Source organism: Balaenoptera physalus (genome assembly GCF_965194825.1).
Source record: "Balaenoptera physalus genome assembly, chromosome: 10".
Taxonomy (NCBI): domain Eukaryota; kingdom Metazoa; phylum Chordata; class Mammalia; order Artiodactyla; family Balaenopteridae; genus Balaenoptera; species Balaenoptera physalus.
The window spans coordinates 31,484,416-31,510,392 of NC_138889.1; positions in this window are offsets into that span (position 1 = coordinate 31,484,416).

Here is a 25,977-nt window from a genome sequence, read left to right on the forward strand (position 1 = left end):
CTAACAGAAAAAACGAATAAATCTAAGTAGAGAGAATCTGTAAAGCAACTTGCCATTTTCTCACAAGAAGTTTTCCTCTTCCTCTCTTTCTTCTCCACCTTCTCCTTCTCCTCCTTCTCCCGTTCTCTTCCTTCTCTTCCTCCTTCTGCAAATTTTCCAATTGATCAAATTTACACTCATGAAAATATTCACAAATTAACAGACTATTGGAAGTTTGGCATTAAAATATTTGAAGCAAAATCAGACGTTTTTCATAAGGATATGGTTGGAAAAATCCACTTCAAACACATTCTTTGTGTCTTTCTATTTTTCAAGATTTTGATATTTTACCAGTGAAGTTTTACAAAGTGTTAATATGTTTAAAAGAAGGTTTCATTCCAATAGTTCTTGAAACTGTTATTCTTCTTAACTCTGAAACACCATCTTCCTTCTAGCCTGCAACCCTGTAACATGGGACAGGAATCTTTTTATTTCTGTTTGGGCAATTCTTGCTTTTCATAATGTAGAGCTGAAAGGGAATTTGGAGAATATGTTTCCAACTAACTCACTTTTACCATTGAAAATGTTTCTATTTACTATTATGCAAGGCACAATTCTTTTAGTTCTTAGGAGAATACTGGTGTGATGGTTAGTGTCAAATTGGCTAGACTGTAGTCTTAGTAATTCAATCAAATAGTAAACTCGTTTCTGGGAAATATCTTGTAGATGACACCAAAGTTCATAATAAATTCACTTTAAGCAAGGGAGATTATCCTGGGTAGATGGGGTGGGCAAAACTTAAGGACTTAAGAGAACTAATGTTTCCCTGAAGAAGAAGAAATTCAGCCTATAGATTACAGCTTGAGTTTGTGGCCCAGAGTTCCAGCCTACACTTCCTGACAGCTTGCCTTGTGGTTTTTGGACATACCTACGTGGCTACAACAATCATGTGATCATGTAAGCCAATTCCTTGTAATACATCTTTTAATATGTATCTTCTGCTGGTTCTGTTTCTCTGATTGAACCTTACAGATACAACTAATAAAGTAAAATATAGTCACTGTCACAGGCTTACACTCAGATACTGCAAACATACAAATAAATCTCAACCCCCTAAAATTTTTCTTCCATTTTTCAGGCTAGTTTTAAAGATACTTCAAAGGATTTACCATGAGCAAGGCCTTAGATTAAACATTACAGGGGATACATAAGCATCAAAGTTTTATAAGTGCAACAGTGTCAACAAAGAGTGAACTGAATGTCATTTAAAAAAAACGCATAACACTATAACTATAAGCATAGAACAATATGTCCAAGCATGGAGAGTCACTGAATGGTCCAGAACCACCCAGGCTTCTAATTGTTATTGTGGGGTATTTGATTGTTTCACTGAAAAATACCTTAAGTTAGAGTATTTTCTAGCGCTTTCACATGAACACTGTTTGTTTGTTTAGGGGATGTATCTGTTTCCCTATTCAGGGATAATTTAAGATTTTTCAATTAATTAACAAATTCAAGTGTATGGTGAAATAAAATATAATCCCTGCATATGCCTAAGGCATTGACCTAAAAATGCATATAATACAATACACATCTCCCCTTTTCATTTGAATTTTCAAAGGATTTATGCCTGGAAGATAACTTTTGCATTCTCTTTGATTAGTGAGGTTAATGAAAATTTAACAGGCAAATAGAGGTTCCAGTTTAACCTATCTACTAATTAAGCATTACTTTCTTTTATAAAGCAGAGAAATAATCAAATCATTTTAAGAAAAATCAGAGCTTAGTAGCATGGTTTCTAGAAGATAGCAGTTGCACAGAATCACCAGACGTCAGACAATATGTGGTATTTTTTGTAGAAAATATTCTAGAAATTTTACAGAATTCAGAAAAATAAAATTTATGAGGCAGAATCTAGAAAGGAGTTTATCCACTAATTCATTTAGTAAATTCTTATTGCTTACTAAGTGCTAGGCATTGTTTGAAACCTGCTGAGCAAGCAGAGTTGACCACTACCCTCCTGGAGATTACAGATTGGAGCTAAACAGTTATACATAAGTCAACAACATGCACATATAACTAATTATAATAAGTATATGGAATAGAAAAAACACAGAGCAGTCTCATTTAAGGTGACATGTGAGAAATGTGCAGGAGCCGGACTGTGGGGCTGTGGGGTGAAGAGGAGATTGGCCAGTTTAGAAAAGTGAGAAGACCAACAGATCTGGCAAGTGGAACACAGGGAGGATTATATAAGAGGTGCCTTGGGAAAGAGTTCCATCTAGCTTGTTCCCAATTGCCTCTACGAGAACCAATGTTGTGACTAATGTCTATAATCTGTCAAAATTTAATAATTTTTATATCAACTTCCTTTAGGAAAAAGGGGAATTGCTGGGTCAAAGCTTCTGATATATCCTCAATCTTCTTTTTACACAACCCTAAATTGCTTGAGGGGAAGGTTAGTCTAATACCAGCAACAATTGTTAATACCTGATGGGCTTTGTAGATGTTTTATTTTATGCTGAAGAGGAAAACCTTACCCCTAAAAAAGTCGAAGTGAAGAAAAAAGAGTCCTTAAATCCTTCTACATTATTTTCTAGAAGGAGAACCAGCTTACAAGTATAACATATAAAATTGGTAATAAACTAATTTCTTCTCAGTCCCTGAATTAGATCCCCTGGCCCATAAATTGGCTGTTGTGCTTATTCTCTCTGAGTCCCACTTAAACATTCTTAAAATGTCATGTAGTTAACCACAAAGCTTCTTAGATGTTTACCCTACTGCTCTCTATCATCTTCTCAGAGGTACTGTTTATCTTCTTCTTACAAATTCTATTTTTTTAAACTTCATTTCATTTACATTTGCAGAGTTAATAGGAAAAGTCCTATTATGACTGGATGTGTTCCTCCAAAATTCATATGTTGAAACCTACTCCCCAGTGTAATGATATTAGGAGGTGGGGCATTTGAGAGGTGACTAGTCTTGAGGGTCATAAGAAAGGGATTAGTGAGCTCTTAAAAGAGACCCCAGAGGGCTCTCTCACCCTTCTGTCATGTGAGAACACAAGGAGAGAACAACCACCTAACAACCAGGAAGCAAGCACTTAACAGACACAGAATCTTCTGGAGCCTTGATCTTAGACTGCCCAGCCTCCAGAATTGTGAAAAATAAGTTTCTGTTGTTTATAAGACATCCAGTCAATGGTATCCTGTTGTAGCAGCCCAAATGGACTAAGGCAAACCCTGAGACAGAATTGCAGCCAACACATGGTTCTCTAAGAAAAAAATCTCCAGATCAGCATCTTGAGAATTATATTGGGACTTGTTAGAGATGTAAATTCCTGAGTCCCACAGCAGAACAAGTGAGTCAGAAACTCTGGGGGTGGGGCTTAGCAATCTGTGTATTAACTAGCTCACCTTTGGTTTATTATGATACACTTGTTAGGGTGATTCTGATGTATGCTAAAGTCTGAGAACCAGTGGCTGGTGGCATTACCTGGTACAAACTGCAACTTAAGTTTCATCATGAGAGCACTTGCTTTGGCTTCAAACCACTCTCCAGCTATGTGACACTCGAAGAACATCTTAACCTCTCTGAACCTCACTGTTAAATGGAAATAAAATCTCCAATATTTAAATAAATTAATGTACATAGAGCAAGAAGCATAGGGCCTGGCACATACAACCATGTTAATGATGATAATAATGAATGTGCAAGTGAAGAATTTTTGTGCTGTATTTTTTGTCTTCAAGTTATCCTTGCCCAGTATTTGATTATTTGATTTCAAGTACTCTTGCCTCTAGTTTGTTTTGCTTTGTTTTTTTAATCAAGCTTTTATCTGATACAGAGAACAATGGTTCAGGGTAATGGGAAAGAGTACAACCTCTGAGGGTAGACAGAACAGATAGAAATCTCTGTTCCACTTAGAGTTTCCAGATTTAGCGAATAAAAATGCAGGATATCAACTTAAATTTGAGTTTCAGATAATCAACGAATATTTTGAAGTCTAACTACATTAAGTGGAATATTTGGAACATATTTATATGAAAAAATATCATTATTTATGTGAAATTCAAATTTACTGGTCTGGGTATCCTATGTTTTATCAAACAACCCTACATATGACACTTATCACTCTGTGATATTCACGAGTTACTTAACTTCTCATGTCAGTTTTGTCATGTGTAACAAGTAATATTATATTAATGTTATAGCATAGGATTGCTGTGAAGATATAGAATTCATATATAAAAAAATAGAATAGTCTTGTAAATAGTAAATATCAGTCTAAGACATTATTATTAATTATAAAACCTGTTGGGGTTTTTATTTCACTCCATGATGAAGCCTCTAATTTATCCTTTGGAAAAGAATGCTTCAAATCTTGTGGATCTGGGGATATTGGTTGATGCAGGAACAACTTACACTTTAGTAAAACAACTAGATGTTTTTAAAATATAGAATTCTATTGAAGTAGAATTCATTAGCACATAAATGTTTCTTTCAACAAAATAAACAAGAAATTAGACTTTATAGCTACCATATATAAAAACTGTCCTACATTTATTTCTAAACTTGGCATTCGTCATGCAAAATAATCAAAGGTTTTACTAAACTTTTCCAGGATTTTTTTGAATTCTAATGAGTTTCAAAATCAGCTTTTTAAGATAACTAGTACTAGGTAAATTCTATTTTTCATAGGATAAAAACAACTCAAGATTTTCAGGTTTGCATAGTTTATTTCCTTTAGATGCATTTACTGTGAAAGATGAAAATCCATTCCTGAGTTGTTACGTTAAGTAATAAGTTTTATATCCCAATGGATTAAAGTTGGTGGTTTTATTTTTATTTCTCTGATTTTTCGGGTAGAGAACTTTGTTACTAAGACTCTTTTTATGTTTAAAAGTAATGGAAATATATAAATGTAAAATGTCATATTATAAATGGAGATGCTTATTATTTGGATATATTGTACTTCATTTTTAATACATTCATTTCTATCTAGTCTGCTTAATAGACTTTGATCTTGTTGAAGTGAAATTTCACATCTTAGGAAATAATTATAAAGGAAAGAGCATATTAGATATTAGTAGAAATCTTAATAGCATATAATGTCCATAAGATATATGCTTTTTGTTTGTGTTTCTGTTTTTTCCAGAAGAAATATAGAAGTTAGTGTTTCATAAGTGTAGGATATATTTTTGGTGATATACATTTCTATGTAGTATAGTATAATGATGAAGAATAATGAAAACTTACTATATTTTATTATAATAGTAAAACTGCATTTCCTGCAAGTATTACTTCACTTTCCAAATGTTGAGCCAGTGGGCAAGGGTGTTTAAGGGAATCTATAATTTCAACATTTAGCACCAATTTCTCCCCCATGTCTTATGTCATGTAAGCTTAATGTAATGTTTTACGTTTACAAAGCTATTTCAAAATATCTAATGAAGGAAGGTGGATTTGGTGCTATTTTAACATTATTTTAAAGGGTATTTTGTGTAAAGTCCAAAACCTCTAATAATGGCCCTATCTCTGCCTTGCTCCATATTGATCCTCTGCCTTCTTCCTTCCTTTCTCTGTCATACAAGACCAGCTCCCAATTACAGCTACCTCAGGGCCCCCAACACAGAAATATACATTCACACAAGCACAGTTTTCTTTTGGAATCTCATTTTCACCACTCCTCACCTCCTAGCTTGTGCTCCAGCCATACTAATATGTTGGGAATTCATCCAATTCCACTGCTTCCTCCAGGTCATGTTACAGGAAAATCTTCTTTGAATCTTCTTGCCTCTGAATGTATACCTTCCCCTCTATGTTATCCTCTTCCACATACATCTTTTTCCTTGTTAATGTCTCCTAATTCTCAGGCTTCAGCTTGCTTATATATGGTAGGATTAGGAAGTTACCTTGACCTGCAAAGTCTAGTGGCCACTTCACATACCATTCTGCACTTAAGAATGTATGTACACTATTCACATCATCTGTTTACTTGCTTATTTCTCTCACTACTTTTTAGCTTTTTGAGAATGGGGACTGTCCTCTTCATTGTTGTACACCTATACCAATCCATGGTGCAGCATATAATATTTAATCAAATATTGGCTCAAGAAATAAATGATTTCTCCATTTACATACTGGGAAGCTGAGAATAAGAAGCTTTTGGTTTATCCAAGAACAACAACATGAAGATTATTCCTGAAGCCTTGTGCTGTAATAGAATCAAGACTGAACTGCATGTAAAGTACATTTCTCTCATTCTTTTTCATTCATATTTTTTTTCTGATTGTGGCCACAATTCTCTACTTTTTTCAAAATTCCACATCTTGAAAAAAAATTGTCTTCACATATTGTCTCTGCATCTTAACCAGTAATGTATTCTTCAGTCTGCTGTAATCGGCTTCTGTCTTTCCAATCTACTGAATTTGACCTATAAACTGTTAGAATGAAACTTTATGTTATCAGATCAACATTCCCACGTGTTGAAATCAATCTCTCTTCTCTTGGCGATAGGTATCACACTTTCCTATTTTCTACATCACTGGCTTCTCTTTCTTAATCTCCTGGACTGGCCTGCTCTCTGCCCAATCTCTAATGAATGTGACATATCTGAGGGTTTTGATCTGATCCTCTTCCCCTCTATCAGTACAGAGATTCACATGTTCAATTGCCAATTGTCATCTACACTTGGCTCTGTCCTGGGCTTCTACATATTAGGAATGTTTCCATGCCCTTGATTCTTACACCATCTTATCCATCTCCATAATTCCAGAAAACTAGAATCTATCCTTTACCTCTTCGTTTTTTTCATACCTTTTAATCCATCAGTAAATCCTGTAAGCCCTATCTTTCAAAAATATCATGAGTGCAACAAATTTTTTTCCAACATACACAGCTACCAACCTGGTCCAAGTCATCATGATGTTACACCTGAACTACTGCAATAGCCTCATAACTGATTTTCTCATTTCCATTGATGCCACTCTTTAATTCATTTCAACATAACAGCTAAGCTAGAGGAATCTTTTAAGAATGTAAATCAGATGATTCCTTCTCCTGCTTAAACCCTCTAATATCTTTAGAGTACTCTTAAAATAAAATTCTTGGAAAGGCTTTTCATGGTCTGCCCCTAACCTCCATTCCAGACAGTAGTTTAGATGACTCTCCACATGACCAGTCTACTTCCTTCAGTTACACTGACTTCTGTGATTTCCTTGAACAGACCAAGCATTTTTCTGGCCTCTGGGTCTTTGATCTTCTTGTTCCCTCTGCCAAGACTGTTCTCTTTCATTCCCTTCACATGGTCTGACATTTCTCCTCCTTGAGGTCTAAGAGATCGTCTAACGCCCTATTCACGTTGTTTCTGTTTTCTTTTTCTTGTTTTCTTGGTAACTATCTAATCTTTACTTCCTGCTTGTTGTCTCTCTCTCCTCACCACCCACCTGTAAACACTATCATAACATTTGTCATCTTCTTCATAGTGACACTCCAGTGCATACCTTGTAGGCACTCACTGAATATTTGTTGACTGACTATATGAATGGATATTACTAAGTATATGTGTGACACTTGTACCTGTTTTATCATCTGTAAAATGAAAGAATCTGGACTTGATCATGTATGAATTACTTTCCAACTCTCAAATTATTTGAATTTCTAATCATATTAATTGTTGATCAAATGCATGTTTGTATGATAGAGCGTGCAAAACACTGAGCAAAATGATTAGAGTTCCAAAGCAAAGTCAAAATCTTCAAGAAAACGGGATTGGAACTGATTTGCTGGGGCACTTGAGCTCTGAGAAATACATTAAGCACCATGCAAACAAGAGGAAAGAACAGCTAGGAATCAAGGCCTCTGGGATCTTTTGTTTGTTTTGTATCAGTTTGCTTATATTGTCAAGATATGACTTTGTAAAATTTTGGGTACAATATTTAATGGTTGATTTTAAAACCACTAAAATATTTCAGTATAAAACTGTTTAATTTTGTTTAAAAACAAGAAATTCAGGGTCCTTGAAAAACCATGCTTCATTTTAAAAAAAAACAGGAATGTCCTATTTTTGGTACCATATATCTGAAATTAGTTTGCAATGAAGGATGGCATTCATAATTTAAAACTCAAAATGTTTATCATAAAAAGTTTCAGTTTCAGTTTTAGCAGTCACTCATGATTATCTACCCAACATCCATCTCCACCTACCTCTTTTTCCTTCTTCCTTATTTTCAAAACTCTGATTTGTTCAGTTATCTTCCCTCCTTTACAAGGCTATGTGCTTTTGAGTAGGTGGACTGCATCCTTTGACAATGGATCCTGACATTTCCCAGCTGTCTGTAATTATTCCATCTTCCTTGGCAGTGACTGGTTTAGTCATGAGCATTTGACACAATTCCAACTAATGAAATGTGAGAGTCTACCACATGGCTTCTGCTAAACGTTTAATTGCTCAAAAGGAAACCTCCCAAAAAGATGGTCCCTTTTCTTTCAGTGGCTTATTTCTTTTCCTGGGTATAGATGTCTCCTGGAACACTGCAACCACCTTACAATAACAGGGAAACTAGTCTAAGGATAAGGTTGACACTCCAGGGATACATAACAAAAAAATGCAAAAGAGTCTTGTTCCTTAAGGATGTTCCTTGATAATACAGTACAACAAATATTTTGCGTGCAATTTCAATGTCCATTTTTGATCTGAAATGATATTCTAAAATTGTCTTATAATGATTGTGGCAAATCACATTTAAACATGATAATATGTTTTAATATGGCAATTGAAACTTTTGTTTAAATATGGATTCAGTCACATTAGAGGTCAAATCAAAGACCCTTGTTGAAATGTCTGATCTTGTTTTCTACAAATAGAAAACACCCCATCTATTAATGGGGCAATTTTTTGAGTTATTTATTTCCATGAGACAAATGAAGTTATATTGAGCCATTGATACACATCACCTCATTCCATTCTACTTATTACCCAAAATACTTATAAGTAGCTGGACAGGGAGAAGAGGGAAATTTAGAGCAGTGGTATTCAATAAAAATATAATATGAGCCATGTGTGTCACATATGTAATTTTAAATTATCTAGTAGCCATATCTAAAAAGTAAAAGAAACAGATAAAAGTAATTTTAATAATGTTTTATTTAATTGAACATATCCAAAATATTATAATTTCAACATATAATCAATATAAAATTACTAATGAGAAATGTTACATTTCTATTTCATACCTCTTCAATATCCAGTGTATATTTTACATTTACAGAACATGTCAGTTCAGAAAGTCACCTGTCAAGTGCTCAGTAGCCACACGTGGCTAGTACATACAGTCCAGCTTTACAATGATATAATAGAGGAATGATAACTGAACCATAGAGAAATGGAATTGATATCAGATTGATATGTGGGTTAATTCTAACCTATATAGCTATAATAAATAATCAAGAAAACTTGACTACATATCTTAAGAGTGGACCTAATAGGGTTTTATTGATCTGTTGGCAGTTTGCAGATGGGTTCTCAATATATTCATATAATAAAAGCTTTTCACTGTTAGACCCCTTCTTGCTCCGTTCCTGACTTTTGTGTTATGTCATATTTCACTGTATCTTTTGTAGACTGGGGACAAATATCCCACTGATAATCATCCCCTCCACTATTACAGGGTAGAATTTATTTTCTTAAATGAAGACAGTGGAATAAGGCCCAGAATTTGCATCAGTTGTGAATTACAGAGATGGATCTAGTTAAAGTGGTTCCACCTGGCATATAATGAGCTAACTGTAGAGCTATTTTAATGGATCAAGAAATGCACATTGTTTGTGCCTAAGGACTTCTAGGAACTACAAAATAAATGTTGAAAAGTATGTCTATAAAACAGTTTAAGTTAGTGAAACTTTGTGAGTCATTTCTCTCTTCTTCTTCATACCTCTCTTCCTGTAGTTATTCTCCTGCTGATCTGTCTCCAGTGTTCAAGAATTGCAGCCTCAGCTGTTAATTACCATAATAAAATCTGAAGCAATAGATTATTTTTGCAATGTGCATATCCTTGATGGCACTCCCTTGCCTAAAGAAAATATGAAAGAACAACCAAGAGGATCCACTACCCAACATAGAACAGGCAGGCAGGCAGTCCCTTTGTACTGCAAGTGATTGCCTATTACCTAGACTTAAGAACAGTTACTAAAAATGTGGAAAAGTATGCATGAGGTAAATATTCAAAGTTTTCAACATGGTGTCTGGAACAGTCAAAAATGTTACTTTCTGTTCACATGTTTCACATTTTCTAAATATATTCCTTTATCTAAAATAGAAATGTTTGAGTTTTTTTTAAAAGGAAGAGATAGTAAAAGAAGGGAAGCCAGGAAGGGAGGGATGGAGTTCCATCCTTTCAGCCTGTGCATTCCCTAATAGGAAGCAGCATAGCATAGCGTAACAGTTCAGCTTCTGGTATTAGACTTGTCTAGCTATGAATCCTTAATTCTCTTATATTACATGACTTACCAGACTTCTCTGTGCCTCAGCTTCTCCATCTGTTAAATAAAGATAATAATAATACTTTTATCAAAGTAGTGTTATAAAGATTAAACAAGATATTATGTGCAAAGCATTCATAACTCTGTCCATCACAAGGCAAGTGCTTGGTTATTGCCAGTCGTTATTATTACTCGAAGGGATTGTCTTCCAAAAGTACTTCTGCAATACTCTAGGACTCTGGACAAGAAATAGGAACGTATATATTTGACAGCAGTTATTGCTGGCATTCTGTTTCCATTTGCAGAGGGATACAGCTGGAAGCAGTTGCAGCAGAAAATGAGACATCTGGATAGAGAGAATAATAAAAACAAATGAGCACATGAAAAAACCCATCGCTTGGGGAAAAAAAAAAAACAAACCTACTTTAAAATTTTCTTTGCCTACCAGCTATGAAAAGAGGTGTAAACTCCCCCTTTTTGGTTGAATTGAGGTCAGAGAGCATAGAAGTTTAGATCTGATCTGAATCCATTCTGCTAGGGAACCTCAATGCACGTGTTCTAAGGAAGAAACCACGAGGAGTCTCATCCCATGGCACTTCCTAGTGGGGGCAAAATTATGATGAGTCCTGCCTGCATCACACGCTTTCCAAGATCATGTTGCATTTTAATTCAAAAGGATATAAACTGCTTCAAATTTCATCAAAAAATATGCTAATTTTTTTTGCTGCTTCTCTCTATCTTTTCCTCTTATCCTTATCCTCATCCTCATCCTCATCCTTATCCTCTCATCTCCCTTCTATCCACATTTGTTGACTTGCTCTGGAAGTAGGCTATTCTGCTCATGGTGCTTTACATGTTCTTTTGAAACAGTGAGAGCAAGACTCTTGCTCCAGAACAAGAACTGATGTTTCAAGTGGGGCCAGTCAGCTCTCATAGGGACCTCCTCACAGGGACCAGGGAATGTCATGAATGTCATGCTTGATAGTAATCTTTTTTTGTTTGCCAGCTTTTGTAAAGCACTTATCTTTTTTTTTCCATCATTAGCGCTAAGAAAAAGATTGAAAAATTATTATATCATTTTTTTTGTCACTGGTATTTTAATAAAAAAAGGGAATGCATAAAAGAATTTTAATTCATTTTATGAGCCTCATTTGGGCACTTTCCATGTGCCACCTGTTATGCTAGTGGGAAGAGAAAGATAAAGGCATGGGCTTCTCAAGTGGCTTAGACTCTAGTAGAGGACACCATCACATAAATAAATACAATGTAATGAACATGGTAAGTGTCACAATAAAGGTTCGTAGAAAATAGTGATATAGCACAGTTGAGATGAGACTATATATCTGGGAAGGAGTTGGGGGTTGGTAATTGTGCTAACCTAAAGAATCCACACTTTACTTGGTGGGTGATGTGAAATCCTGGAGGTGTTCTCTTATTATAAAGAAAAAATTTGCTTGCTAACCAAGATAACCAAAAATATTTTTAACATAGAACCAACTCAACTATTTGAAAATTTCAGAAATAAAAAAGTAAAATTGATATACATTCACAAAATATGTATATATATATACATAAGTATGTGTATATCAACAATATAATCATTAACATCAAAAATGATTTACAATTTGATATGTTTGTGCAAACATGTATGGGCATTTTAGACGTATGTAGTAAACACTTTAACATGTATACAAAGAGAGTGAAATCAAAGAGTGCCACCATGAGGCCATCATGAATACATATTCCAGTCTGCCTTGACCCAGGACTATTTCTGAATCTACTCATTTGTTCTTTGACCATTCATAGAGCTACATTTTTATCTATGGTGATGTACTACTGAGTACAAGATAATTGCAGTAGTAAACGACCACTTGCCAGATAATACACACTCATATATAAACACATAATTGTAAATAGAGTGATAAATTTAATAAAGAGCATGAAAAAGTTATAGTATCGCTCATTAAGCAGTGGTTGTCCCAATTGCAAATGGAATAAGTCTGGAAGGATACAGAGAATATGAAATATCATATCCTATACAATAAGGAGTTCATCAGATCAATGGGCCGAGGTGGGCATTCCAAGCAGAGAAGTTTTATGTAAATGCTGAAGATACAACAAGCCAGTGCTCTTGAGAAACTGCATACAACTCTGAAAGACTGGAGTGTCATTTGTGGAGAAATGGGTGCTACTGGACAAGTTTGGAAGAAAGAGGCTGCAAAGTTAGGCAGTGGTAGGTCAGACAGACAACTGAATGCCAAGACAGGTGACTTTTAGTCTTCCTTTTCCCATTACATCTTCACATGTTCCTCATGCAAGCCCAAATCAAGGATGCCAGGTCAGAACAAATGGAGGTAAGCAACCTTATGTGGCAGTCCAGGGCACTGATCATCATAGGCAGTAACATTTGACAGGTTCATTTTCTTATTACCATCACTCTCTACCCTACAAGCATCCTAATCTAGCTCATCAATTTTTTTTTTTCTTTTCAGATCACATTGTCTTTTTGATCACATTCAGTTAAATGATCAATGCTATTATTCATAATGGCATCACAAAATATTTTATTGATGAATACGGGCATTTTAATTTTGAATTCAATTTGTATTGATCTTTTTTAAGAAAATTTAATTTTTTATTAATAAAACTTTATATCACAAATAGAGCTGTAATGGTTTATACCCATTCCTAAATCATTTTTTCACTTAATCACCCAATATATGTTGAATGTCTACTATGGGTATGGCACTGTTGTAGGCTTTTAGAATACAAAGATGAATAAGGTAAGGCTTCTCTAAGGAAGTAACGGTCCAATTAGAAAGGAGAAGGCCCCAAAGCTAGGAACTGTAATATCAATCTGAGCTTAATATGCCTTGTGAGAGAGATTCCAGGCTGCCTTGTTCAGAAGGACATTGACAAGAATATTTTTATTATGATGGTATTTAATTTGGTATCTAGTGGTTCATATATATCTAGACATTATGTAATTCTTATAGAAAATGCAGGGCTTTAGCACCTGGGATATGAAAGGACATGAAACACAAACACTTTGCAAAATATCTATTTGACAAAAGTAATAGATAAACTTTTATCTATTCATAGATTTTGATTGTCTAGGTCCTTGACCTGGAAAATCCAACTGAACTATCCTTATGTATTAATTTATTTAAATTGTTGTTTGTAGAGATGTGGATGGACCTAGAGACTGTCATACAGAGTGATGTAAGTCAGAAAAAGAAAAACGAATTTCGTATATTAAGGCATATATGTGGAATCTGAAAAAATTGGTATAGACGATCTTATTTACAAAGCAGAAATAGAGACACAGAGAACAAATGTATGGATGCCAAGGGGGAAAGGAGGGAGTAAGATGAATTGGGAGATTGGGATTGACATATATACACTATTGATAATATGTATAAAATAGGAAACTAATGAGAACCTACTGTATAGCAGAGATAACTCTACTCAGTGCTCTGTGGTGACCTAAATGGGAAGGAAATCCAAAAAAGAGGGGAATATATGTATACATACAGCTGATTCACTTTACTGTACAGTAGAAACTAACACAACATCATAAAGCAACTATACTCCAGTAAAATTTTAAAAAATAAATAAAGAGAATCCTTGGAACAAAAAAAATAAATGGTTGTGAACATGAGCTAATTTTTAGAGAAAGCTTCATCAGACAAACTTGAGAGCTCTCCATGTACTGAACTGAGCAGGAACATTCACGTATTCCAAGATCTGTTCCCACTTGTGTGAACACCACCAGTCTTGACTGAGAGGGCTGCTCTCTAATCATGACTATACAGAAGGCTGGGCCAAGGCCAAATATGACTGCAACTGAGCTCTTCTTATCTTCCTGCACTTTTCCAAACATATCCGTTTCTGCATGCTATAAATGTTCTAATTGGAAAACCCCCAAATTTAAGTCTTAACATAAAGAATGTCAATGTCTTGCTCACTTAAGAGACCAAGGTCAGTGTTTCTTATCTACAGATGGCTCTTTCAATCTTGTGGCTTCCCCATTTCCTAGAAGCACCAAGTTGCTGCAACAGTTGGGGGTGGGGAGGGCAAGGTAAGCAACATGATGAGTCTGCATGGAACAGTTGAATGGTCCAGGCTGAGAAATGGCATATATCACTTCTGGGCAACTTCCACTAGCTGTAACATGCACATACGGCCACACTTAATGCCAAGGAAAGTTGATCAAAGGGATCTGGCTGCAGAACCAGTAAGAAGAGGAAACAGGATTATGGTCAATTACTAGATTCAGTCACACAAAATAGCCACATATCTTTCTCTAATAATTAATATCTGGTATCTTAAGACCACTGTCCACTTAAACATAATCATTAAATCATGTTTATACTCAATATACAGAAGATATTTAATTGCTTGTGTAATGAGAAAACAATAATTCTTTTGGATAGCAACAATGTAGAACCACTCTTTCCTCTACTCTTTCATTGCTTCTTTATGCTGCCAGGAACATAAACATAATGGCTGTAGCTGGACTGCCACTTTGTCAGCACAAGGGAAAAGAACAGACAGCTGAAGAGAATTTCAAACTGATATTCTTAAGCCACTGAAGCAATGCCAGCAGCTTCCTATCCCTGTGCTGTCTTTTACATGAGAAAACTGAAACCCCTATGGTCATTTAAATACAAATATATTTTCTAGTTCTGACAGTCACACCAATATCTTCAATAAGAAGTAATAGCTACTTTGTAGTTCTGTCTCCTTGGGAGAAGTCAATTAACCTCTGATGATCCCAACACTCTTATTTATTTTTTAAAATTTTATTAACTTTATTTTTATAAATGTCTTTTTTATTGAAGTATAGTTGATTAATAATATCTGGTGATTAGGACATGGACATATTTTTTTGATGGAGTGGGGCATTATTCAGCCAGTATAATAATTGATATTTTTATTTTGAAATTGCTTTCAAAATGTTTTGTGTATAGAATTTTCAGAGTCCACCAAATAAGGATGTCAAGTGTAAAAATGGTTTAATTATGTATTGTTTTCTACTATTAAAAAGAGGACTCAAGGTTACACCTCTCTAAAGGAAAAAAGAAAGTCTCTCTCCCACTAGGTAACAGATCTTTTGCTATTTTAGTGAAATAGAGCATAGGTACTGATAGATTTGGTATAGTCATTCAGATATGATGAGTTTTGTGACATTAATGAGTTTGGGTTTATTAAATTTATTGTTTCTAAATACACTATAAAGAGATTTTCCATTTTTGGTTTTTACTGGAGTATAATTGATTTACAATATTATATTATTTTTAGGTGTATAACATAGTGATTCAATATTTTTATGTTATACACCATTTAATGTTATTAAGAAAACAATGGCTATATTTCTCTGTGCTGTACAATATATCCTTATTGTTTACCAATTTTATACATAGTGGTTTGTATCTATTAATCCTCTACCCCTATTTTGCCCCTCCTCCCATCCCTTTCCCCACTGATAAACCACTAAAATGGCCATAAAAAATCTATGTCACAGCATTGCTGCTAAACCTACATAAAATGAAAACGTTTAAAAATTATAAAGGCTACTTTATTACTTTTATTTTTAGCATTGTATTAATTATCACACTTAGCTATGTACATGAACAATAACCCATCATGCATTGGCTTGTCAAAATTTTAAAATGGGAAAAAACTAGGCCAGTCATATTATTTCCTTTTTATTCTAATTCTAAAATTATTAAAGAATGAAACACCATCTTGTCCTCATAAACAGGTGATATAAAATTTACACTTGTGTTGCATATATTCTGCACCATATGAAATATTAAGAAACTGTTGTCTTCTTTTCTTCCTTTACATTAAGAGAAAGGACTAAAATGTGATTTTGAGGGGTTTAGTAACATAATTTTATGTCATATCTACTTTCTTTTAAAAATGGAGAGAAAATATGGATGAATTTGGGTGTGGCAGTGACTTTTTAGATACAACATCAAAGGTAAGATCCATGAAATAAATAATTGATAAACTGGACTTCATTAAAATAAGAAAATCTGCTTTGCAAAAGACAATGTCAAGAAAATGCTAAGAAAAGCCATAGACTGGGAGAAAATATGATAGACTGTTATCCAAATATACAAAGAACTCTTAAAATTCAACAATAAGAAAACAAACCACCTAATTAAAAAATGGAACAGAGACCTTAACAGACACCTCACTGAAGCAGATATTGAGATGGCAAATAAGCATACGAAAATAAGTTCCACACACATCATCAGGGAACTATAACTTAAAAAAAAAATGAGAGACCACTACACACCTACCAGAAAGGCCAAAATCCAGAACACTGACAACACCAAATGCTGGTAAGGATGTGGAGAAACAGGAACTCTCATTCAATGCTGGTAGGAATGCAAAATGATGCATCACTTTGGAAGGCAGTTTGCTTGTTTCTTACAAAACTAAACATACCAATCCAGCAATCACACTCTTTGGTATTTACCTGAACCAGTTTAAAGCTTATGTCTACACAAAACCCTGTACATAGGTATTTATAGCTACTTAATTCATAATTCTCAAAACTTGAAAGCAATCTAGATGTCCTTTAGTAGGTGAATGGATAAATAAACTATTATACATCCAGGAAATGAAATATTATTCAGTGCTAAAAAGAAAGGTGCTATCAAGCCATCAAAAGACATGGAAGAAGCTTAAATGCATATTACTAAGTGAAAGAAGCTACTCTGAAAAGGTTGCATATTATATGATTTCATCTCTATGACATTCTGGAAAAGGCAAAACTATGGAGACAGTGAAAAGATCAGTGGCTGACAGGGGTGGGGCGAGGGGATGAATAGGCATAGCACAGAGGATTTTTAGGGCAGTCAAAATACTCTGTGTGATACTATATTGGTGGATACAGGTCATTATACATTTGTCCAAACTCATAGAATGTAACTGGTGGAGGATATTGATCATGGAGGAGGCTATGGATGTGTGGGAGAGGTGATATATGGTAAATATCCATACTTTCCTCTCTATTTTCTATGTAACTACTCTAAAAAATGAAGTCTTAAAGAAAAGAGAGTATCTTTTTTTGTTTATTTTTCCTCCAGAAGTGGAATTTGTTTAAGTAATTTGGAATATCAATTCTTACCTAGTCAAGGGTCTAAAACAATTTGACATCACCAATGGCCTGACAACTAAAGAAATATTGGGGACCTTATTCCCATGAGTTCTGGGGATAATAATTTCTCAACTAAAATTCTCAAATTGCTATTTGTTTAAAAAAATGTATGGTCAAGGGACAATATTATCTCAGGTTTTGGGAGAGCAAAGTGGCCAAATACTAGTGTATGGCAGAGGTGGTGGGGACCTGGAGGAGGAGAAAGAAAACATATTTAACATTATTCTTTAATATTTTCTGAGACTGCTTTCATATTTGATATAACCTGAATATTAATGATCTTTCTTAATTATGTTTTTAAATACATCCAAAAGCTCAGCTATACTATCTTTGCCTTAGGTTATAATTTAGTCAGCAATTCATATAGCAGTTTATCACTGCCCACATGACCATTCCTTCCATTATTCTGACTCTTCCAACAGCTACTCAATAATTAGTACTGTATGTAAATGATTATGTTCCATAAGATTTTTTTTGGAGGTGATGGTATGCTTATTACCTTGATTGAATGGTGGTTTCATGGGTATATGCGTATGTCCAAACTCTCATCAAATTGTATACATTAAATATGCACAGTTTTTTATATATCAATTGTACCTCAATACAGTTGTTAATTTTATAAAAAAAGATGTGTGCAGAAGTCTTTAGCAGTAAAGTGTCATGATACATAAAATCTATTTTAAAAAATCATCATCCAAGTAGAGCTCAGAAGAATATTCAGAATTTAGTAAGCACACCCATAAGACATGGTAGGTCTGGATATTTTGTTGCCTGAATTCCAGATTCCTGAACATGTATGCACTAGCCTTTCTTTTCAATGCCCTGTCCTATAACTTGCCACATTTTATTCCATTAATATCCATCAAGTGTCTACTATGTGCTATGTGCTTGTGACTCAGCAGAAGACAAGGAGGCCTTGTGCCTGTCCTCTCAAACTTACCATTCCAGTCTTATCTGAAGTACTCAGTTCTCCAAACATATCATGCCCATCCTACCTCCCATTTCTCAGTCACTTAGAGACAGAAGGCTCATATTCACAGAAAAGAAAGTGAATGGTCTTTGTAAAAGATAAAGAAGCTTTATAAATGCTAGCCTCCAACTCCAAACACTTGCAGTTATCTTTATCTAGATAAAGAGAATTAAGTCATTCCCTTCACCCTTCCCAGCACCCCTCATACCAGCACACACATATAAATACTATAATTGTTAAGAACATTGGCTTCAGAGTCAGAAACCCTCTAATCATGCTGCAAGATTGAACATCTTATTTAACAGTCTGAGTCTCAATTTTTTTGGTGTAGCTCCTTCTTTTTAAAATTTTTTATTGATGTATAGTTGTTTTACAATGTTGTGTTAATTTCTGCTGTACAGCAAAGTGATTTAGTTTTATATATATGTATATAAATATATATATATTTATATATATACATTCTTTTTATATTCTTTTCCATTATGGTTTATCATAGGATATTAAATATAATTTACTGTTGCTCTACAGTAAGACCTTGTTGTTTATGCATTCTATATATAATAGCTTATATCTTCTAACCCCAGCCTCCCACTCCATCCCTTCCCCCATCCCCTTCCCCCTTGGCAACCACGAGTCTGTTCTTTATGTTCCTGAGTCTGTTTCTGTTTCATAGACAGGTTCATCTGTTTCATATTTTAGATTCCACATATAAGTGATATCATATGATATATGTCTTTCTCCTTCTGATTTACTTCATTTAGCATTATACTCTCTAGTTGAATCCATGTTGCTGCAAATGGTATTATTTCATTCTTTTTTATGGCTGAGTAGTATTGCATTGTATATGTGTACCACATCTTCTTTATCCATTCATCTGTCAATGGACATTTAGGTTGTTTCCATGTCTTGGCTATTATGAATAGTGCTGCTGTGAATATAGGGGTGAATATAATCTTTTTGAATTATAGTTCTTTCTCAATATATGCCCAGGAGTGGGATTGCTGGATCATACGGTAATTCTATTTCTAGTTTTCTGAGGAACCTTCATACTGTTTTCCACAGTGGCTGCACCAACTTACATTCCCACCATACACTCTACAGCATTTGTTATTTGTGGACTTTTTAAAAATTTAAATATATGTAGTATCTTATTCCTGTGTAATATGTTTCCAGTCTATGTAATCATGCTTACAATTTTTATGATTACTGTCATGGAATACAAACTATTTCCACCCTGATTTTCAAAATGCACTCTCAGGTGTCTTACAGGCATATATTTTTATCCTCCATTTTCTCTTTAGAAGAGTAACTTCTTTTCTTTTATGACATAGATTCCTTAGACACTTTCTGTATATCTTTTTTTAAATCTTTTTTTTGTAGACTTTTTAATGATGGCCATTTTGACCAGTGTGAGGTGGTACCTCATTGTAGTTTTGATTTGCATCTCTCTAATTATTAGCGATGTTGAGCATCTTTTTACATGCCTATTGGTCACCTATATTCCTTCTTTGGAGAAATGTCTATTTATGTCTTCTGCCCATTTTTCAATTGACATATTTTTGTTGTTGTTGAGTTATATGACCTGTTTGTATATTTTGAAAATTAAGCCCTTGTCTGTTGCATTATTTGCAAATATTTTCTCCCATTCTGTAGGTTGTCTTTTCATTTTGTTTATGATTTCCTTTGCTGTGCAAAAGCTTGTAAGTTTGATTAGATCCCATTTGTTTATTTTTTGTTTTATTTCCATTGCCTTGGGAGACTGACCTAAGAAAACATTGCTACAATTTTTGTCAGAGAATATTTTGCCAATGATGTCTTCTAGGATTTTTATGGTGTCATATTTTATGTTTAAGTCTTTAAAGCCATTTTGAGTTTATTTTTGTGTTTGGTGTGAGGGTGTGCTCTAACTTCATTGATTTACATGTGTCTGTCCAACTTTCCCAACACCACTTGCTGAAGAGACTGTCTTTTTCCCATTATATATTCTTGCCTCCTTTGTCAAAGATTAACTGACTGTAGGTGTGTGGGTTTCTTTCTGGGCTCTCTATTCTGTTCCATTGATTCATACGTCTGCTTTTGTTCCAATACCATGCTGTTTTGACTAATATAGCTTTGTAGTATCATCTGAAGTCAGGGAGGGTTATGCCTTCTGCTTTGTTCTTTTTCTTCAGGATTGCTTTGGCAATTCTGGGCCTTTTATGGTTCCATATAAATTTTAGGATTATTTGTTCTAGTTCTGTGAAAAATATCATTGGTAATTTGATAGGGATTGCATTTAATCTGTAAATTGCTTTGGGTAGTATGGCCATTTTAACAATATTAATTCTTCCAATCCAAGAACATGGGATATCTTTCCATTTCTTTGAATCATCTTCAATTTCATTTATTAATGTTTTCTAGTTCTGAGCAAGTCTTTCACCTCCTAGGTCGAGTTTGTTCGTAAGTATTTTATTTTGGGGGATGTGTTTTTAACAATAACTGTTTTTTACATTCCCTTTCTGATATTTCATTGTTAGTGTGAAGAAATGCAACCAATTTCTGGATGTGAATCTTGTAACCTGCTACCTTGCCATATTTATCAGTTCTGTAGTTTTTGTGTGGAGTCTTTAGTGTTTTCTATATATAGTACCATGTCATCTGCATAAAGTGACAATTTTACCTCTTGCCTTCCAATTTGGTTACCTTTTATTTTTTTTAATTTTTAAATTTTTTGTCTGATTGCTGTGGCTAGAACTTCCAATACTATGTTCAATAGAAGATATGAGAGTGGGCATCCTTGTCTTGTTCCAGATTTTATCAGGAAGGCTTTCACCTTTTCACCATTGAGTGTTATATTGGCTGTGAGTTTGTCATAAATAACTTTTATTATGTTGAGATATGTTCCCTCTATACCCACTTTCATAAGGGTTTTTATCATGAATATAGGTTGAATATTACCAAATGCCTTTTCTGCATCTATCAAGATGATCATGCAGTTTTTGTCTTTTCTTTTGTTTATGAGGTGTATCACATTGATTGATTTGTGTATGTTGAACCATACTTGTGAACTTGGGATGAATCCCACTTGGTCAGAGTGTATGATGTTTTTTATGTGTTATTGGATTTGGTTTGCTAATGTTGAGAATTTTTGCATGTATATTCACCAAAGATATTGGCCTGTAATTTTCTTTTTTGGTGGCATCTTTGCCTGGTTTTGGTATCGGGGTTATGGTGGCTTCATAAAATGCCTTTGGGAGTGTTCCTTCCTCTTCAATCTTTTGGAAGAGTTTGAGAAGGATCGGTATAAGTCCTCCTTTGTACGTTCGGTAGAATTCGCCTGTGAAGCCATCTGGTCCTGGATTTTTGTTTGTAGGGAGTTTTTTTTTTTTTTTTTTAATTACAGATTCTATTTCACTTCTAGTTATCAGTCTGTTCAAATTATCTATTTTTTTCTTGATTCAATTTTAATCTCTATTTTATTTCCTCTCTGATCTTTATTGTTTCCTTCCTCTGCTTACTTTAGGTTTTATTGTTCTTTTTCTAATTATTTTAAGTGGTATGTTAGGATGTTTATTTGAGATTTTTCTTGTTTTCTGAAGAAGACCTGTATCACTATGAACTTTCCACTTAAGAACTGCTTTTGCTGCATCCCATAGGTTATGTAGAATTGTGTTTTCATTGTCATTTGTCTCAAGGTATTTTTAAATTTCTTCTTTGATTTCATCACTGACTGATTGGTTTTTTAGTAATATGCTATTTAGTCTCCATGTAATCATTTTTTTTTCTCATTTCTTCTTCTGTGGTTGATTTCTAGTTTCATGCTATTGTGGTCAGAAAAGATTCTGAGATAATTTCTTAAATTTGTTCAGGCTTGTTTTGGTTTTGTGCCCTAGTATGTGGTCAATCCTAGTGAATGTTCCATGTGAACTTGAAATGAATGTGTATTCTGTTTTTTTTTTTTTTTTTTTTGGATGTTATGTCCTGAAAATATCAATTAAGTCTAACTATTCTATTTTATCATTTAGGATCTCTGTTGCCTTATTGATTTTCTGTCTAGAAGATCTGTCCATTGATGTGAGTGGGATGTTAAAGTCTCCTACTATTATTGTATTCCTGTCAATTTCTCCCTTTATGTCTGTTAGTGTTTGTTTTATGTATTGGGTGCCCTACTATATTAGGTGCATATATGTTGATGAGTGTAAAATCTTCTTCTTGTATTGATCCTTTTACCATTATACAGTGTCCTTCTTTATCTTTCTTTATGATCTTTGTTTTAAAGTCTATTTTGTCTGATATCAGTATAGCAATCCCCACTTTCTTGTCATTTCCATTTGCATGAAATATCTTTTCCATCCCCTCATTTTCAATCTATGTGTGTCCTTTGTCCTAAAGTTCATCTCTTGTGTGCAGAATATGGTAGCCTCTTTTTTTTTTTTTTTCCCAATCTTCCACCCTATGTCTTTTGATTGGACTGTTTAGTCCATTCACATTTAAGGTAATTATTGATAGATATGTATTTATTGCCATTTTAAACCTTGTTTTCCAGTTGATTCTGTGTTTCTTCTTTGTTCCTTTCTTTTTCTTTTTGTTTTTCTTTTTGTGGCTTTTTGATTTCCTTTTATTTTATGTTTGTGTTTTCTTATTTTTGGTTTTCGTGAATCTATTGTATGTTTTTGATTTGTGGTTGATTTGTGGTTACCCTGTTTTTCGAGATGATAATCTTGCTTGTTAGAGTATTCTAGGTTGCATATTATTCCTTTTAGGATTTTGAATATATCTTGCTACTCCCTTCTGGCCTGCAATGTTTCTGTAGAAAAATCAGCTAATAGGCTTATGCGGGTTCCATTGTAATTAACTCTGTTTTTCTCTTGCTGCCTTTAGAATCCTCTTTATCTTTACCTTTTGCCATTTTAATTATATCTTGGTATAGGCCTGTTTGGGTTCATCTTGTTTGGGACCCCCTATGATCCCTGTACATGGATTTCTGTTCCCTCTTTAGGTTTGGGAGGTTTTCAGCCATAATTTCTTCAAATACATTTTCAACCCCCCTTTCTCTTTCTTCCACTTCTGGGATCTCTATTATGCATAGATTGGCACACTTTATATTATCTCATAGGTGTCTTATGTTGTCTTTTTTTTTTTTTTTTAACTCAGCTTTCTGTCTGCTGTTCTTATTGGGTGATTTCCATTATTGTATCATCCAGATCACTTATTTGTGCTTCTGCATTATTCATTGCCTTTAGCTCAGTTTTCCTCTTGGCAAATGTGTTTTCTAATTTTCCTTGGCTCCCTTTATAGTTTCTAGTTCATTTTTACAGTACTCTGCATTTCTATTGATGGCCTTCCTTAATTCCTTCAGTATTTTCATTATTTGTTTTTTGAAATCAGTGTCTATTAGACTGAAGAGGCCTCTTTCACTGTTTGTTCTTTCAGGGGAATTCTCTTCGTCTAATAGCTGGGAATGGTTCCTTTGCTTCTTCATTTGATTTATATTTATCTTACTCTATGAGTTTAGGAGAAATGATTGTCTACTGTGGTCTTGGAGGTTTATTTATATGTGGGAGAGTCCCTGCATAGCTTGTGTGGGTTTAATATTTTGTGTGTGAGGGTCATTTTTAGTACAGACACCTGCCACCTCTTTCCTCAGCATGTGCTGGCCATTATCCCCTTGATAGGAGGTGTGCAGAGGCAGTGTCTGTTGCCTGCTCCTGGGGCTCTAGGCAGCTATGGTGGCTTGCACACACTCCTGGAGCCTGCAATGGCAGCAGAGGCGGCTTAAGATCACTCCTGGAGCCTGCAACAGAGGCAGTGGCTCACGTCTGCTCCTAGACCTCATGTAGATGGTGTCCTGGCTCCTGAGAGTGAACACAGGGAAAAAGGCTGCAATGGTGAGTCCCATCCCTCCTCTCAGGCACCCCACACACAATGGCGCCTGGCCTCTTAGGTGGGCCTTGGCTTCCTTCGTGTACACCCTCAGTTGTGGTCAGACCAGACTCCAGCCCCTTCAGGTTGTTTCCGCACAGCCAACCCCAATCCTCTCCCCAGGTCTGATCTCCAAAGCCCAAGCTTCAGCACCCAGTCCCTGCCCACAATGGTGGACACACATCTCAGGCTGGGGAGCGCTGGGTGGTGGCACTGACCATCTGTGCAGGTTTCTCTCTGTTCTGGCTGCTGCAAACCAGTGGTTGCACTCTCCTTCAAGACTCCAAAGCTCCCCCTCTGTCTTGGTTGATCTCCCTGCCAGTGAGGGGACACCCCAGTGTACAGGAACATTTCCTCTTTCACAGCTCCCTCCCAGGGGTGCAGGTCCCATCCAGCCATGCAGATTCCTTTTTCTCTTTCTTTTTTCTTTTGTCCTACCCAGTTATGAGGAGATTTTCTTACCCCTTCAGAAGTCTGAGGTCTTCTGCCAGCATTCAGTTGATATTCTGTAAGAATTGTTAGACATGTAGATGTAGTTTTGATGTATTTGTGGGAGAAGATGAGCTTCACATCCTACTCCTCTAGCATCTTGATCACTCCTGAGTCTCAAGTTTTATTATGAAATTGGAATAATAATAGTATCTATTTCATAGGGATCTCAGGAAATTTAAAAAATATGCCTAAGGTCACCTGACTCAAGAATGCAATAGACTAAAAGCTTACAATCAGAATAAATGTACCCCTTAAACTAATTGTATTTCTTTGCTAAAAGACAGCTCAGCATGAAGCAGGAGATAGATGGGCCCCAGGTTGAACAGTTTCTGCCCTGTGGACAGATACTCCAAAATAGCAGAGGAGAGGAGCTGAGCCCTGCCCATCTAAGTTTTATCTCTTATCTGAGCCCTGCCCAGATAAGAGATAAAAGACAACATATTCCTCATTCTCCAAGTCAAGGAGACCTCCCTGACTACACATGTGCAGAAAGGCTCCTTGAAGGTCAAAAACGGAGGGGGCACCACCACAGAGCAGATGATGTCAACCTACCCATAGTCCTCTTCAGTCGAATCCATCTTGGCTAAGAGATGTGCATGCAAACAAGGGAGGACCCTGAGATATACCAAATACGGACTCAGAATCAGGCAAAGCAAGATGATTGGCCAAAGGAAACCCAGAAGAAATGTCCCATAAAAGTGATTCAAACTACCACAAGGGCATGACTCTCTCTCTCTGAGCCTGCCCATGTGTCTATCCACACATACTCTTTTCCTCCTAATAAACATTTTAGTTATTTCATGACTTTTTACCTCTATGTGGAAATTCATTTCTACACAGCCTTGTCACTGGTCACTGGGCCCTGTTGGTTTAGTGGCTAGGATTCAGTGCTCTCACTGCTGCAACCTAACTTCAGTCTCTGGGTGGGGAACCAAAATCCTGCTTCATGCTGCTACAGGCTGAGGCAACCTGAGAT